The sequence below is a fragment of the Entelurus aequoreus genome, linkage group LG22, assembly GCF_033978785.1.
Source record: "Entelurus aequoreus isolate RoL-2023_Sb linkage group LG22, RoL_Eaeq_v1.1, whole genome shotgun sequence".
Classification (NCBI taxonomy): domain Eukaryota; kingdom Metazoa; phylum Chordata; class Actinopteri; order Syngnathiformes; family Syngnathidae; genus Entelurus; species Entelurus aequoreus.
In genome coordinates, this window is record NC_084752.1 from 1427483 (window position 1) to 1440412 (window position 12930).

The 12930-nt window shown below is 34.0% G+C and overlaps 1 protein-coding gene across 3 annotated transcripts in view; it reads right to left on the reverse strand.

Annotated features, from left to right (window-relative positions):
* The window catches only part of LOC133639505 (lymphoid enhancer-binding factor 1-like), a 238867-nt gene that overhangs the window by 128823 nt on the left and 97114 nt on the right, over positions 1-12930 (reverse strand). For all 3 annotated transcript variants that reach the window (XM_062032856.1, XM_062032855.1, XM_062032854.1), the window contains one exon: positions 10670-10773. The gene's annotated coding sequence lies outside the window, so the exon portion shown is untranslated. The remainder of the gene's footprint in view (positions 1-10669; positions 10774-12930) is intronic.

A 12930-nucleotide genomic window follows, 5' to 3' on the forward strand; every position in this document is an offset into this window, starting at 1 on the left:
GAAGGGTGTTGCCCCGAGCATACATCCTGGAGAAGTGTCTCCCCTGCCTCTTTGATTACGGTCTGGGAGCAGGAAGCAGGAAAGGTGCAACAAAAAGGAAACATTTATTTTTGATTCATTGCCAATATTGTTTGTTTGTTTTGTATTATTTTGTAGTTTATTGTCAAAATATACACTCCCATTATCCACTTAAATATTTCTAAGATATTTCTTTATTCTTAGACAAGGGATTCCCTTCCGTGATTGGTCATTTCTATGGACACAGAAATGACGTCACCTAAAATTGCGTTTACGGCACATAGTAATGTCGTAATTCAGCTCTGAGTGTGACACTTAAGATTCAGTCCTACACTTGGCTGAAAGTGTGAGTAAGACGCTTGATAACTAACTTTTAAGTGCAGCTTTCAGCCAAGAATTTATTTACTCTTAAGTCAACTCTTAGCAGACTTCTTAGGAGTCATTCTAAGAAGCTTGATAAGTACGGCCCCTGGTATTCAAGAAAAAGTAATATGACAGAAATAAAGTCCTAATCGTTCAAGAATAAAGTTGTAGTATTACAAGAAAAAAGTCGAAAGTTTAAATGTTTACCGTTTTTTTTTTGGTAAAATCATTATTGGTTTTTTTGACAAATGGAAGCATAATAACTCAATATACTAGGGCCACACTTCAAAGACAAATCATTAGAATAATAAAGTTCAAACATTACAAAGAGCAAATATTTACAAAATAAAGCAGCACTTTTACGAGAATAATTATTCATAATAACGATGAATGTTGAAATATTTCAAGAAAAAAATGTCATGAAAAATAGACATGGTATTCAAGAAAAAGTAATATGACAGAAATAAAGTCCTAATCTTTCAAGAATAAAGTGGTAGTATTACAAGAAAATACGGTAGTCAGAAGTTGAAATGTTTACAACAATAAAGTCGTAATTTTCGGAGAATAAAGCCATATTTTTGGGGGGTAAAATCATAATTATAGTTATTTTGACAAATGGAAGCATCAAACTCAATATGCTAGGGCCACACTTCCAAAAAAAAAAATACTATGGAATGAATAAAGTTTAAACATTACAAAGAATAAACATTTACGAGATAAAGCAGTACTTTTACAAGAATAATTAATAAAATGACTGTTGAAGAATTACATAAAAAAATTATTTTAAAAAAGCAATAATATGATGACAATAAAGTCCTAATCTTTCTATAATAAAGTAGTGGTATTACAAGAAAAAAAAAAAACCAGTTTAAATGTTACTGTAATAACATTGTATTCTTCGGAAAGTAAAGTCCTATTGTTTTGGTAAAATCCTAATTATTGTTATTTTGACAAATGGAAGCAACAAATTCAATATGCTAGGGCCACAAATCAGAGACAAATAATGACTATAGAATAAATAAAGTACAAACATTACAAAGAGCAAATATTTACGAAATAAAGCAGAATTTTTATGAGAATAATTATTAAAGATGGATGTTGAAATATTTCAAGAAAAAAGTGTCACGAAAAATATACGTGTAATTCAAGAAAAGGAATATGACAGAAATAAAGTGGTGGTACTACAAGAAAATAGTCGGAAGTTAAAATGTTTACGACAACTAAGTCGTAATCTTCAGAAAATGAAGGCGTATTTTGGGGGGGGGGGGTAAAATCATAATTATTGTTATTTTGACAAATGAAAGCATCAAACTCAATATGCTAGGGCCACACTTCAAAGACAAATGATAATTATATAGGGAATAAAGTTAAAAACATTACAAACGGCAAACATTTAAAATATAAAGCAGTATTTTTACAGGAATAAATAATAAAGATGGCTGTTGAAGATTTACATACAAATAAACCTGGTATTCAAGAAAAGCAATAATATGATGGAAATAAAGTCCTAATCTTTCAAGAATAAAGTGGTAGTATTACAAGAAAATACGATAGTCAGAAGTTGAAATGTTTACAACAATAAAGTCGTAATTTTCAAAGAATAAATACATATTTTTGGGGGGTAAAATCTTGAATTATTGTTATTTTGACAAATGGAAGCATCAAACTCAATATGATAGGGCCACACTTCAAAGAAAAATAATTACTATAGGATGTATAAAGTTAAACATTACAAAGGACAAAAATTTACAAGATAAAGCGGTACTTTTACAAGAATAATTAATAAAGATGACCGATGAAGAATTACAAGAAAAAAAGTGCCATTAAAAATAGACATGGTATTTAAAAAATGCAATAATATGATGGATATAAAATCCTAAAGTAGTGGTATTACGAGAAAAAAACCTGAAGTTTAAATGTTACTGTAATAACACCGTATTCTTCGGAAAGTAAAGTCGTATTGTTTTGGTAAAATCCTAACTATTGTTATTTTGACAAATGGAAGTGACAAATTCAACATGCTAGGGCCACAAATCAAATACAAATAATGACTATAGAATACATACATTTCAGGAACATTACAAAGAGCAAGTATTTACGAAATAAAGAAGAATTTTTATGAGAATAACTATTAAAGATGGATGTTGAAATATAAAAAAAAAAACTGTCACGAAAAATATACGTGTAATTCAAGAAAACGAATTTAACAGAAATAAAGTGGTGGTACTACAAGAAAATAGTCGGAAGTTGAAATGTTTATGACAATAAAGTCGTAATCTTCAGAGAATGAAGGCGTATTTTGGGGGGTAAAATCATAATTATTGTTATTTTGACAAAAGGAAGCATCAAACTAAATATGCTAGGGCCACACTTCAAAGACAAATGATTACTAAAGAGTGAATAATGTTAAAACATTACAAACGGCAAACATTTACAATATAAAGCAGTATTTTTACAGGAATAAATAATAAAGATGGCTGTTGAAGATTTACATACAAATAGACCTGGTATTCAAGAAAAGCAATAATATGATGGAAATAAAGTCCTAATCTTTCAAGAATAAAGTGGTAGTATTACTAGAAAATACGGTAGTCAGAAGTTGAAATGTTTACAACAATAAAGTCGTAATTTTCAAAGAATAAATACATATTTTTTGGGGGTAAAATCAGAATTATTGTTATTTTGACAAATGAAAGCATCAAACTCAGTATGATAGGGCCACACTTCAAATATAAGTAATTACTATAGAATGTATAAAGTTAAACATTACAAAGGACAAAAATTTACAAGATAAAGCGGTACTTTTACAAGAATAATTAATAAAGATGACCGATGAAGAATTACAAGAAAAAAGTATCATTAAAAATAGACATGGTATTTAAAAAATGCAATAATGTGATGGAAATAAAATCCTAAAGTAGTGGTATTACGAGAAAAAAACCCGAAGTTTAAATGTTACTGTAATAACACCGTATTCTTCGGAAAGTAAAGTCGTATTGTTTTGGTAAAATCCTAACTATTGTTATTTTGACAAATGGAAGTGACAAATTCAACATGCTAGGGCCACAAATCATATAAAAATAATGACTATAGAATACATACATTTCAGGAACATTACAAAGAGCAAGTATTTACGAAATAAAGCAGAATTTTTATGAAAATAACTATTAAAGATGTATACTGAAATATTTCAAGAAAAAAGTGTCACAAAAAATATACGTGTTATTCAAGAAAACGAATATGACAGAAATAAAGTGGTGGTACTACAAGAAAATAGTCGGAAGTTGAAATGTTTACAACAAAGTCGTTATCTTCAGAGAATTTTTGGGGGGTAAAATCATAATTATTGTTATTTTGATAAATGGAAGCATCAAACTCATCATGGTAGGGCCACACTTCAAAGACACATGATTACTATAAAGTAAATAAAGTTAAAACATGACAAACGGCAAACGTTTACAATGTAAAGCGGTATTTTTACAGGAATAAACAATGAAGATGACTGTTGAAGATTTACATAAAAATAGACATGGCATTCAAGAAAAGCAATTATATGATGGAAATAAAGTCCTAATCTTTCAAGAATAAAGTGGTAGTATTACTAGAAAATACGCTAGTCAGAAGTTGAAATGTTTACAACAATAAAGTCGTAATTTTCCGAGAATAAAGACGTATTTTTGGGGGGTAAAATCAGAATTATTGTTATTTTGACAAATGGAAGCATCAAACTCAATATGATTGGGCCACACTTCAAAGAAAAATAATTACTATACAATGTATAAAGTTTAAACATTATGAAGGACAAACATTTGCAAGATAAAGCAGTACTTTTATAAGAATAATTAATAAAGATGACCGATAAAGAATTACAAGAAAAAAGTGTCATAAAAATAGACTTGGTATTTAAAAAAAGCAATAATATGATGGAAATAAAGTCCTAATATTTTTATAATAAAGTATTGATATTACAGGGAAGAAAAAAAACGGACATTTTTAAATTTTACTGTAATAACATTGTATTCTTCGGAAAGTAAAGTGCTATTGTTTTGGTAAAATCCTAATTATTGTTATTTTGACAAATGGAAGTGACAAATTCAATATGCTGGAACCACAAATAAAAGACAAATAATTACTATAGAATAAATAAAGTTCAAACATTGCAAAGAGCAAATATTTACGAAATAAAGCAGAATTTTTACGAGAATAACTATTAAAGATGGATGTTGAAATATTTTAAGAAAAAAGCGTCACGAAAAATATACGTGTAATTCAAGAAAACAAATTTAACAGAAATAAAGTGGTGGTACTACAAGAAAATAGTCGGAAGTTGAAATGTTTACGACAATAAAGTCGTAATCTTCAGAGAATGAAGGCGTATTTTGGGGGGTAAAATCATAATTATTGTTATTTTGACAAAAGGAAGCATCAAACTCATCATGGTAGGGCCACACTTCAAAGACACATGCTTATTATAGAGTGAATAAAGTTAAAACATTACCAACATTTACAATATAAAGCAGTATTTTTACAGGAATAAATAATAAAGATGACTGTTGAAGATTTACATGAAAATAGACATGGCATTCACGAAAAGCAAAAACATGATGGAAATAAAGTCCTAATCTTTCTAGAATAAAGTAGTGGTATTACAAGAAAAACAAAGCAGAGGTTTACATTTCACTGTAATAAAGTCGTAATCTTCAGAGAGTAGAGTCGTAGTGTTTTGGTTAAATCAGAATTGTTGTTATTCTGACAAATGGAGGCTTCAAATTCAATATGCAAGGGCCACACTGACAAATAATTTATTAGCTTAAACATTACAAATAGTGAATATTTACGAGATAAAGCAGAACTTTTATGAGAATAATTATTAAAGATGGATAAACAAGTTTGATAAAAAAAATAGATATTCAGGAAAAACTAACAATATGATGGAAATGAAATCCTAATCTTCGTACAATAAAAAAACGCAAAATGAAAATGTGATTTTACCCTTGCAATATTTTGTAACATTAACATATACTGTACCCTCAAAAGCATTTTCTTCATATTGCAACCTTTATTAAATATTCCATTGATAGCAACACTAAAATTGGCCTTAGTGTGTGAATGTTGTCTGTCTATCTGTGTTGGCCCTGTGGGGAGGTGGTGACTTGTCCAGTGCAGCTGGGACAAGCAGTAGACAATGGATGGCAGGATCTTTGTTTTGCACTTCTCTTGCTACGTTACTCTTTTCTTTGTGCTACCACAACTTTGATCTCATAACATATAAACGTTAATCCCCCAAATTTGACGTACCACCAATTTTTTTCTTGTACTGCGACTTTAATTGACGGAAGAAATACAACTTATTTTCGTGTAGTCACATCTTCTTTCTTTGCTTAATTTGAGATACGCATGTACAAATCAAACTGATTACATTGAGGGAAGTCAACAAATGATGTATTTATGTCAAAAACCTTAACTATAAATAAAAAATAAATGTTGAACAACTAAAGGAAAAAAGCCTACATCAAATCAATGTTTTATAGTAATATTTTGCTGCAAAGCAGTAGAAGAGATTGAATATTTCATGGTGTTTGCGTAAAATTTCATCTTGGTGATTAGAAGAGGTCATTTGTTCACTAGCAGCAAGATATACATTTCATTTAATGTGATACAGACGTGCCTTTGTTTGCTGTGTAATTCTTCATGTTTACTGACAAGGCCGCACATTGAACACATGGGGGAAACATTCCCCAGTTCTGTGCTATTTTAAAGAAATGGATTAAAAAAAGGAGGTAAAAAAACAGGATTTAGTAATAAAACAGGGAGAACTACATTAGCATTTCTCTCCTAATGAGTTAGCTCACAAGAGTGACCCCTCTGGATCGCACATGAAAAGGAAGCCTTCCTGCTGCGTTGTGACCTCAATTCACTTAGATAGTACATTTTGCATGCTATATAAAAGAGGTACACAGTGCATATTTTTACATCAGCAAAATGTGCTCTCTTATCATGGTCTCATTAAAAGAACAGTATACAGTATGCATGGTTCATGCTTCACATTGTAAAATGTTACAAAGAAGATCAATTTACTATGTTTGAAGGAGACTATTTTCTAATGTGATATCTCAAAATACCATGTAAAATGTGTCATGAATAATGCAGAAAAAATGTTTTTTATTCAATATGGGAATGAGGAGGAACAACTAAATCAGTCAAATTAAAAAAAAAGTTAAAAAAAATAAAAAAGCTACCAAAAATGGATTAAACTAATAAAAAAAGGAGACAAAATAAAGATTTTTTTTTAAAGACAGCTAAAAGGAATAAAACAAATATTACAATAAATAATTAGATTTTCCTTAAGCATAGGGTTAACAAGGAAAAAAAAGGACTAAGCAAAAAAAAAAAAAAAAAAGATATATTAACAAAAAAATAATAATCATAAAATACATCAATATTAAAAACAATTTTTCTAAATTCATAACCAAAAAAAGCACAGCAGTTTTTGATCTAAATCTGATTGTTTTGCCAATCCGATTTTGAGTCTCAATATGATACTTTAAAAATAGATTATATCAAATTAAAATGTTTTATAGTAACTAAAGTAAACTATTTTTATTAAGCAATTTTATTTGGAATCTGTGTTGGCCCTGCGATGAGGTGGCGACTTGTCCAGTGTACCCCGCCTTCCGCCCGATTGTAGCTGAGATAGGCTCCAGCGCCCCCCGCGACTCCGAAGGGAATAAGCGGTAGAAAATGGATGGATGAACATGGTGTAATGATAATTTTGACCGGTAGATGGTCGATGGTCACACACAAGAAATACATGTGGACTTCAAGTTGACACCTGTTCAATAATGACGCGAGCAAGCCCAAAATGTTGATGTTTTGTTGAGAATACAGAACACACACGGTGCTCAAAATGTTGTTGTACTACTTTGGTAAGCTAAAAAGCCGCACCACTTGATGGATTGTCAGCGCATTGCAGCTAGCGTAGTCATATGTACTGTGCTTCAACATACAGTATATGTATTATGATGGTGTGTCTATAAGGACCCCAATTAGGGACGGCGTGGCGAAGTTGGTAGAGTGGCTGTGCCAGCAATCGGAGTGTTGCTGGTTACTGGGGTTCAATTCCCACCTTCTACCTTCCTAGTCACGTCCGTTGTGTCCTTGGGCAAGACACTTCACCCTTTGCCTCTGATGGCTGCTGGTTAGCGCCTTGCATGGCAGCTCCCGCCATCAGTGTGTGAATGTGTGTGTGAATGTGTGAATGTGGAAATAGTGTCAAAGCGCTTTGAGTACCTTGAAGGTAGAAAAGCGCTATACAAGTACAACCCATTTAATTAAGAGACATTATCTGGCGTTTTGTTTCGCAATATTATGCAAAAACTAATTTTCTTACCACTGATGTGTATTCGGGAGTATCAAAACTTTGTATCTGCCATTGTAGTCCGCGCCAGTCAATAAGCCCCTTCTTTTTCTCTATCCTCATGTTGTGAGGCATTTATCCTCCGCTGTTGCCATTTCTAATATAAAGTAGCGTCCAGTTTTAATTTACAGTATATATGTCAGCAGCCTCGCTGTGGAAGCGCTAAAAACTACCGGCACAACAAAGATGACGGGAAGAAGACGCTGTTGAAGTGGAACCACGTAAATAAGACATCCTGAGGAGACGGTCCGAAAGATGGTGTGTAAAACAATCCATGCAACATTTTGACCAAATAACCATTACCTGTTATGTAGACCAGTGGTGCCCAACCACCGGGCCGCGGCCCGGTACCGGTCCGTGGATCGATTGGTACCGGGCCGCACGAGGAATAAAAAAAAATGAAATTTTTTTTTTTTTTTTTTTGTGTGTGTTTTTTTTAATTAAATCAACATAAAAAACACAAGATCCACTTACAATTAGTGCACCAACCCAAAAAACCTCCCTCCCCCATTTACACTCATTCGCACAAAAGGGTTGTTTCTTTCTGTTATTAATATTTTTGGTTCCTACATTATACATCAATATAGATCAATACAGTCTGCAGGGATACACACATTATTGTATTTTTTATGACAAAAAAAACAAAACAAAAACCCAGTCCGGGGGACAAATTTTCAAGCGTTGACCGGTCCGCAGTTACAAAAAGGTTGGATGTAGACTGATGTAGACTGCACGACATGTCCAAAATTCGCAAAATGTCCAAAATCCGGCCCCCGGATTTTTGGGGATTTTTTTGATTTTTATTATTTCTTTGGACATGTCGTGCATCCCTGGACTCGGGTGGGCGGCTGCGGGACTTGTGGGACTCGAAACTGGGTGTGATTTTGGTACATTTTCGGGACTTTTGCCTACTTTTCCGACTTTTCTCCCCCACTCAGTGTGACTTTGCTGGGGGCGCTTTGGACGTGTCAGGCACCATGTGTCTACTGATGTAGACCACAAATAAATGTTTTACATGTAGGGAAAAAAAAACCATTGTATGACCCCTTTCATACGCCTTATAATCCGGTACGCCTTTAGAATGAAAATAGGCTGAATAGACCCGCCTATTGGCAGTGAACCTTATAATCCGGTGCGTTTTAATGTATGGTGGCAAAAATATGGTAATCCCTATTGGCCCTGAAAAAAACATATCAGTCAATCTCTAGTCAAAACCAAAGTGTGGGTTTGTCAATTAAATTAAAAAGACTTATCATATGTATGTATTTCTTTAGTCAATGATGAGTCTACAACAACCATTACTACAGGAGATAAGATAAGAACAATTTTAGCTACCTCGCAAACATATTTTAGTGAGCAAGAAAAACTTTAGTGAGTGGAATGCCCATGTGCAACAACATTACTGGCATGTAATGCAGGAATCCAAGAAACAAAAATAATTATCTTTGTAGTGGAAAGTTTGTCTCAATCATTGGTACTTTAACTTTAAATAGTCAGTTCGAGCAAGCCAGGACAATAGAGATTTTTTTCTTCTAAGCCTCTGAGGAGAACCATAACCACAAGAGCCGTAGCAGATTTCATTCAAACAAACATTTAAACGTAAGCAACAGAGAGCAAAGTTATTCATTTTTAAAAGTGACACACAGCATTTTCTTCCTAAACAAGCTGAAATGATCTCAGTCTCCCTAACTCAGTGTTTTTCAACCTTTTTGCAGCCAAGACACATTTTTCTTCATTTCAAAAATGCGGAGGCACACCACCAGCCGAAAACATAAAAGATGTAAACTCGGTAGTTGATATTGACAGTAAAAAGTCATTGTTGCAATTGTTGGATATTAATTCAAACCATAACCAACCATGCATCACTACAGCTCTTGTCTCAAAGTAAGTGTCACGACCTGTCACATCACGCTGTGACTTATTTTGAGTTTTTTGGTGATTTCCTGTGTGTAGTGTCTTGCGCTCCTATTTCGGTGGCTTTTCCTGTTTTGTTGGTATTTCCCGGTAGCAGTTTCATGTCTTCCTTTGAGCGCTATTCCCCGCACCTGCTTTGTTTTAGCAATCAAGACTATTTCAGCTGTGCGGACGCTATCCTTCTTTGTGGGGACATTGTTGATTGTCATGTCATGTACGGATGTACTTTGTGGACGCCGTCTGCTCCACACGCTGTAAGTCTTTGCTGTCGTCCAGCATTCTGCTTTTGTTTACTTTGTAGCCAGTTCAGTTTTAGTTTTGTTTTCCATAGTCATCCCTAAGTTTCAATTCCTTTTTTAGGGACACTCCCCTTTTGTTTATTTTTGGTTTAAGCATTAGATACGACAATTACAAAGCAATTAGCAACCTGCTTCCACCTACTGATATGGAAGAGTATAACATGGTTACTCTGCCGAGCTCTAGACAACGGCACTTTATTTGCAGATTATAATTACTGGTTTCCATAAAATATTTTTAACCCAAATAGGTGAAATGACATAATCTCCCACGGCACACCAGACTGTATCTCACGGCACACTAATGTGCCGTGAGATACAGTGGTTGAAAAACACTGCCCTAACTATTCCCAACTACTGCGGCAATCCAGACATTGTAGTAAACTTACTGAGTAATTGCATGTGGAATTATTTCCTCCACAAATGATAACATGATGTATTGTTGGTTGAAAGCAGACCGTGTAAATGCAAACAAAATGCTTTTTGTTGAATCAACATGCAGTGGAGGTTCTGGTTAGATCTATTATTGTCTCAATGTCTTTAATCTGCTCTGTTTTCATTGCGGTGAAAAAGACTTCAAACAGCACCTAATTGTCTCCAGTTTTGCTGCTGCCGTTGTACAGTGTTCTGATTTCTCAAGATGCACTCCGACTTCACTTACCAGGTGAGCTCACAGGTTAAATCCCTCCGCTCGGCTTTATCCCGCTCCACCTGCTCGTCATCCGCTCCTTGATGTAGAAATTACAGCCCTGGCCTGGCCGCCATCTGAGAGAGGACACAAACTTTAAATTAGGATGAAAAGAGCCAGCAATTAAAGCTCAAGGAGGCACCATTTATCAATAAAAAGTTAAAATCATAACTTAAGGGGGAGGTGTAGGGTGAGTGATTATCTTGCTTGGATTGGTAGCCGCTGTCTTAAAAGGGGAGGAAAGTGTCTTGGGGGTAAGGTGAGGGAGGAGACGGTGGATGTGTGATCCGTTGATTTATGGAGGTGCTCTCAGACAAACTATCATTAAAATGAAATTATCTTCTTTACAATACAAGGGGGGAAATTTGTGTGTGCCTTTCAGTTGTGCAAAATAAAACCCAAGACAGAAATAAGTACAACTGACTTCTGACAATAAAGTCAGTAAAAGCTTTAGCAGACAGTGTTGTCAGAAGAATACTAATTAATAGAGATGGGTTCAACGACCCAGAAGCATCGATGCATGTTGAAGAAGCAGTAGACTTCCATGACTTTGTGCATTTCTGCTGTCCAACGTTATTAAGGTATTAATTTGTCATTGTTTCCTTCTGTTCACTACTTTTGTTTTACCTCTCTTTTTGAAATGTAGCTGTTCTGTGCCACTTATGTTGTGATATGTATAAGTTGCTGCACGTCTTTATGTTACGACTTTGTGTGTATGTGTTTGGGGCTAGTAGTTAGCACTTGGTGCAGCTGTAATGTCATGAAAAAAAAAGCTTGTTAAGACGACAACTGGACCCCTTCTTTTATTGGAGCGGTATGGCGTAGTGGTTAGAGCGGCCGTGCCAGGAACCTGAATCCCACATCTCTGTGAGCGCTTTGAGTATCTAATAATAGAAAAGCGCGATGTTAAATCAAATCCATTATTATTATTATTATTATAAAACACATTTGATACCTTGATGTGTGTCACATTGAGGGAAAAAAAGCATGTGACCGATACAGCTTCTTAATCAATCAATCAAACTTGACTTATATAGCCCTTTTCATGCACAGACACATGGCACCACAAAGTGAAAACAAACACACAGGTACAACACTATTTAGAAAAACAAAACCTAGCATGGCACAGAGGATTGAGGAAAAACACCACCTTTGAGGCATCCACACTGAAGAATAACTAAAATTAACGGCATCTAAAAAAAAATGATATTAAACATATTATAAAATATATGTACAATCAAATATACACAAATTATAATACATTAATACAAATAACATTGAGGGAATAATAGTAGTAATAATAGCAATAAATAACAGAAAATAACAATAAAAAACCCAACATAAAACAAGTTTAACATGATTAGTAAAAATTACTAAAAAGGTGTGTCTTTATCCTTTTTTTTTTTTTTTTTTTTAAACATCAACGGTCTCTGCAGTCCTGAGGCTCTCTGGCAGGCTGTTGCCTAGTTGGGTGCCGTAATGGCTAAATGCCGCCTCACAGTTAGTTTTTGTGCTTGTATTTGGTAAAGATAAAAGGCCAGTGCAGAGGACCTCAACATCTGTGAAGGTTGTTACAGTAAAAAAAAGTCAGATCGATAAGAAGGTGCAAGGCCATTAAGACTTTTAAAAACTAATAATAGAACTTAAAAATCGACCCTGATGCGGACGGGAAGCGACTTTAAAACTGGTGTAACTAAAGGTGGGAATCGAAAACTTGTATCAATTCCTTGGACTCGCTTGCCATTTGGTCGAGCAGTTCTCTTAACGGTTCTTCTGAGTGGGGATGACAGCAACATGGCAGTGCCTGGGCGGCATAGGCACACCGAAGATTGCTGACAATCTACTAAAAAAAGACCGCAACTAGGGGTGTAACGGTACACAAACATTTCGGTTTGGTACGTACCTCGGTTTAGAGGTCACGGTTCGGTTCATTTTCGGTACAGTAAGAAAACAACAAAATATACATTTTTGGGTAATTTACTTACCAAATTTGCAAAATCTACCACCAAAAATATTTTTCTTAGTGTAATATTTGATGTGAAGTAATGGGAACCTTGGATAGGTCAATAATTCATAATAACATTGATTTTGATTCAATATTATGTTTTGAGCAATGACAGTTTGAAAGAAAAAAAAACAGCTTTGTTTTATTAGTCAACATTGCAACTTTTTCTAAATGACATTTAACCTTTGAGCTTTTTTATTTCACTTTTGTTATGTTTTTGTTTATTTTA